The sequence below is a fragment of the Camelina sativa genome, chromosome 14, assembly GCF_030686135.1.
Source record: "Camelina sativa cultivar CO46 ecotype springtype chromosome 14, ASM3068613v1".
NCBI classification, from domain to species: domain Eukaryota; kingdom Viridiplantae; phylum Streptophyta; class Magnoliopsida; order Brassicales; family Brassicaceae; genus Camelina; species Camelina sativa.
Window position 1 is genome coordinate 34,037,250 of NC_141893.1, and position 5,615 is coordinate 34,042,864.

The 5,615-nt window shown below is 42.5% G+C and overlaps 1 non-coding gene across 1 annotated transcript; it reads left to right on the forward strand.

The window, feature by feature from the left end:
* The first annotated feature begins 5,224 nt into the window (after positions 1 to 5,224).
* Positions 5,225 to 5,331, forward strand: LOC147928999 (small nucleolar RNA R71). The gene has a single exon (XR_015581123.1). It is a non-coding gene; the product is annotated as a small nucleolar RNA R71 (small nucleolar RNA).
* The last annotated feature ends 284 nt before the right edge of the window (positions 5,332 to 5,615 follow it).

Consider the following 5,615-nt stretch of genomic DNA (forward strand, 5'->3'; position numbering starts at 1 on the left):
CCATGAGTTTAAAGCAATGCACAAACTGATAATTGCAAGTCAATATTAGGTTCTTATAAATAGGAAATGGCATCAAATCACAACATGCTTCAATTTAGACCAAATGCAATGCAGGAATTCAAGGCTTGGTTCAATCTTATGCTTCTAACCACTCAACTAGCATCAAATTACTATTAACTTGGGCATTGATCCTAGTCTAGTGAATAAAACAAGCTAACAAGGCAAAGCTCATCATAAATCCCTAATGCAAATATTATACAATCCTACATGAAACATGCTAAACAAGATCCTAATATGCAATTCAAACTACATGAACACTCATTTTTTATAAAAAATTTTGCAAAAAAATTCAAATTTTTAGGGGTTTTTCTATGTCTTAGATGCTATGCAAATACTAACATGATGATGCTAAAAATTTGAAATAAGAACATAAAACAAAATATCAAATGCTATCTCAAACCCTCCCCCAAACTTAAATCACACAGTCCTCTGTGTGAAAGAAATTTGTAAGAGGATTTAAGATTAAAAACAAAACAAAATATCAAATGCAATGGTATTTATAAGGGAAAGTGATAGTGGTACCTTAAGGATTGGAGAAGAAACTGTCCACATCCTCTTGCATGCTGTCAAAAGTGTAGTTGGGGTCTTGTTGATGACTTGGAGGTGGAGATTGGGGCAGCTCGACGATGGGAATCGACCGGGACTCGGTCGTGTACGTGCTCGAGTGGGGGGGGGGGGTCGAGCTGGGTTGCGGATGTCAAAATCCTGATCTTGTTGCTGGTAGAACTGCTGGTAGATTGCTGGATCCATGAAGTACTGGGGTGGGATGGGAGGGTAACCTGGATATCTTGGATAAGCAGCTGGAGGTGGGAAGCCATAAGGTGATCTTGGCTGGAACTCGGCCGAGTGCATCTGGGGTGCTCGGTCAAGTGGGTGCTCGAGTGACCCGGTCGAGTGCCTCGAAAATTGTTGTTCTCGGCTACTTAAACTCCTCTTCCTCTGATTTGGCTCGTACATTGAAGCTCTAGCTGGTTCCACAGGGTTTGCAACTCTTGAGAGTGCTCTAGTTGAGCTATTCCTCCTCAAGGGGCTTGAATGGCTTGGTGATGAGTTTGCACTCTTCAGCTCAGCAATCTCCTTCTTTAGGCCCTTAATGGACTTAGCCATATTGGTCACCTTCTTCTTAAGCTTATCAAACCTCTTCCCATGCCACTTGCTCCACTTTTGAAGGAGAGTCAACCTTTTGCTAGTCTCTCTCACCCCTCTACTATCTCTTGGGTTGGGCTCATAATCTTCAAAATAAAATTGCTCCTCCCCATCAGCCATTTGTACATCTCCAGCTTCATCAACTCTAGGTTGAACTATCCCATCAAACAAGAACTCATCAGCTGGCCAAAAGTCAATGTTGGCTCCTTCTTGAATGGTGGTGAGCTCTTGGTTAGGTAGGATCAACTGTTTTTCCCAACTGTTGGAAGCTCAAAGTTGAAAATGTAATTTCCTTGATGCATCTCCTTGGCTAATATGAGAGTGGAAGTGAGGTAGCTTGAGTCAATCCATCTTGGTGAGACCCTTTCTCCTCTAAGTGGAACTTTGGCAGCTTGTAGAATGGGAGTGATGATGCCCCCAATGGTTAGTGCTCCCCTAGAACCTTTGTTTTGCAACTTGCCCACCCAACTTCTTAAATATATCATGTGGTCAATGAGCACCATTGCAAGGTCAGTCTCCACAGTGGTCCCAAGAATGATGGTTCCATTTATTGCCTCAAAGATGACTCCATTGAGAGCCATGTCAATTAACTTAAGCTCACCCTCATTGAGATTTCCAGTCTCCTTCCTAGCGAAGAAGGTGTTTGCTAAGGCCTTGTGGAAGTACCTTAGGACTGGGCTTCTTATCTTTGAACTCTTTGTCTTAGAGGATGAATAGGTGATGTTGTCTCCAATGGTTTCCCAAATGGCATAGAGCTCCTCTCTTGGTATCATCAAGTTCCTATTACTCCCAACTTCAAAACCAAACACATTTGCTATCTTCTTCAATGAAAGCTCATAGTTCTTCCCCTTGATTGTGAAAGCAATGTGACCAGCTCCAAACTCATCATCCTTCCTTGCATATGTGTGCAGTTTGACTGTGGCTAGAAACTCACAACTTTCCTCTTTGTAACCCTCCATGCAAAGCCCCATGAACTTGGTTAAGTTGCTCTTCTCAAAGAGATACTCCACATCTCCATCAATGGCTAGCTTCTCCAAGGTTTCCTTGTGTGGATACCTAGTTCCCAAGAACTCCATTCTCATGAAGGCTTCATAGAGTTGCCTCTTTGTCAATCCACATGATTCTGCTTCCCCATCATCCTCTAACTCTTCTTCTTCACTTTCTTCCTCACTTTCACTTTCAATCTCCTCTTGTTCAACCTCAACTGCTGGCCTCTTCCCTTTGGTCTTGTGCCTCCTCATGAACTCGTTAAGAGTTGGCTCCCTTTCTTCTTCACTTCAGTTCTCTCAGGATCTTCCTCAACTGACTGATTTCTTGAACTCGGCATCTGGCTCGATCGGCCACTCGAACCACCACTCGGTCAAGTGCTTGCTCGAGTGAGGCGTCGAGTGGTTCTTCCAGCTTCTCCTCTTGATTCAAGGTGAGCATCACGACGTTCCATGGAGCTTGCAGCCGCTTGTTGAGACTTCCTATTAATCCTTGAAGACATTTTCGAACAAAACATTCAAATTTGAATTGGGAATCTTTGACTTGCTTTTTGGCTGTCACTCGACCCCACACTCGACCAGCACGTGGTCGAGCTCCTTGACCAATTTTTGAAAATTCAAAATTTTCTTCTTTGTCTTCCCTCCATTCGATCATTCTAGAGAAATGAGAAACGAATGGGCCTTACACCTTTGCCAACTCGGTCGAGTACCTCTCGTGGGCTGGTCGAGTGGGCTTGCGAATCTCCTTCCCCAAGTCCAAATCTCTCCATACTCATCTACACTTTTATTGAAAGGCCTGCCTAACACAAACATAAAAGAAAACACATCAAAACTACTAAGAAAATAAAGCATATTTACAAAGGATACCTTAGGGACTTCCTCCCTAGTGAGCTTGTTTAGAGTCACTAAGCTTGACTTTGGTTGCCTTCTTAAGCCTGGTCTAGATACCAAGGAGGTGATGAAATTCTCCCTGGAACCTCTTGATCACTGTAAAGTTGATCCTTGATCACTTCACCCTTAACACATAAACCATATTTCTTCTTGATTTTGAGCCTTGGTCTTGCTCTCCTCAAAGACCTCTTGTTTAGTTTGACTTGGAGATCCTTCACCATGCCAGTCAACTCTTGAACTAAACTCTTAAGCTTTCTACTGAATCTTCCTGAAGATTGAGCTTAGCCTTTGGAGTTTCCATCTCACTTAAAACTTTATGACCTCCTTTATCCTTAATAGTGAAAGGTTGATCATCAATGGTAGGAAGGTTGGTTGGGTTATAGATTTTAAACTTCATAGTTATATCCTCAGCAATGTTCAGGGTCACAAGTCCTTCCTTGACATCTATAATGGCTCCAACAGTGGCTAAGAATGGCCTCCCTAGAATGATAGGATCTTCAGGCTCCTTACCCATCTCTAGAACCACAAAATCAGTATGAACCCTTGCCTTCCCTATCTTGACTGGAATATTCTCCAACTTACCAACTACCTCCTTGTTTGACCCATCAGCTAGGTAAATGTGAAGGTTGGTGGACTTGAATTCAGTGTGCCCAAGCTTTTGTGCTATAGAGTAAGGCATCACACTAATAGAGGCTCCCAAGTCACATAGGCACTGGTTGTAGTGAAGATAGCTAAGTGAGCAAGGCAGATAGAATGGACCAGGATCCTCAAGCTTAATTGGAATGATCACTCCTCCAAGGTCTTCAAGATCCTTTTCATCTTGATCTTCATCCCTCTTCTTTGACAAGTCAAGCAAAAAAATTTTATAGAGAGGGTATGGATCATACTGTTCCAAGGCAGGTCCTCTCTCTTCTTCTTAATAAGCAATGATGATCTCTTTTATAGCCATTACTTCCTCTTTTTTCTCAATCACAGCTTCTTCCTTCAAACCTTTCTCATCCTCTTGTTGCAAAGCCATCATTTCCTTTCTCTCAATGATTTCCCTTAGTTCCTTAATCTTCTGTGCTTTGAAACGTCCTGGGAATGGTAGAGGAGGTTTGTAAGCAGGAGGAATGTACTTAATAGGCTTGACAGCTTCGGAGTCTTCAGCTCGATCGACCACTCGAGTGTGCACTCGGTCGAGTGGCAGTTCGAGTTCGGGGTCGAGTGCAATGTCGTACTCCATTTGCTTTGCACAAACGTCACTTGGGGCTTCAGTAACTGATGAATCCCCCCAAAACTTGGACTTCACTGTCCTCAGTGACGTCTTCTCCATAAACATGAATGGCCGTAGCAGTGAATTCTCTTGGATTTTGAACAGCTTTTCCAGGGAGTTGGTTAGGCTTAGGAGCTGAAGTAGAGGCTACATTGCCCTCCATATACTTCATTCTTGAATTCAGACCTTCAAACTTCATATTGAGATCATTATACTGTGAAGTTAACCTTTGGTTTAACTCAGCAAATTGTTTAGCCTCCTCAATCTTTCCATTGGCTTACCCAACCAACAACTGTTGCATCATAGCTCTTAAGTCTTGTTCCTGGCCTTGGTTAGTCTGAAACCCTGGTGGGGACACAATTGGGGCTGGAACACTTGTTGTTGCTGCTTGGGTATATAGTTTTGCTGCTGTTGAGGTTGTTGAGGTTGTTGAGGAGGATAGAATTGATCTTGTGGGTTGGCCACATTGTTACTCCTATAAGATAGATTGTTGTTCTTGAATCCTCCTTGGTTGTAACCTTTGAATCCTCCCTGGTTTTTCATGTAGCACAACTCAGCAAACTCCCTATCTCCTTCTAGGACTGGAGCTTCTTCTTCTCCAGTGAAGTGAATGGTCTTTGATTGGCTTAGGAGAATCTTGTCAAGTTTCTCATTGACCATCTTCAAATATTTCTTATATTTGTCCTCTTGATCAGTGGAGGTGATCCTTATGGTTCTATCATAATCTTCATTATAATTACCATTTGATTGAGCAAGATTTTCTACTAACTCCCAGTCTTCTTCCACATTCTTGTTGAGAAAGTTTCCATTGGAGGCTGTATCAAGTAGCATCCTAATCTTGGGTAAAACTCCTCTGTGTAAAGTGCTGAGCAATGACTCATTGCTGAATCCATGGTGGGGACAATAAGTTTGGAATCCGTTAAATCTTTCCCATGCCTCACAAAAGCTTTCATTGTTTCTCTGTGCAAAACTTGAGATTTCATTCTTCAACCTAGCTGTCCTAGCATTGGAGAAGAACTTGGCCAGAAAAGCTTTCTTGCATGCATCCCATGTGGTTATTGCTCCAGTAGGGAGAGTCTTTTCCCAGAGATGAGCTTTGTCTCCAAGGGAAAATGGGAATAGCCTTAACTTGAAGCCATCTTCACTCACTCCATTGATTTTTGTGAGTCCACATATTCTGTCAAACTCATCAAGGTGATCTAGAGGGTCTTCCATTGGCAATCCATGAAACTTGTTGGCTTGAATCATAGAGATCAATCCACTTTTGATCTCATAAT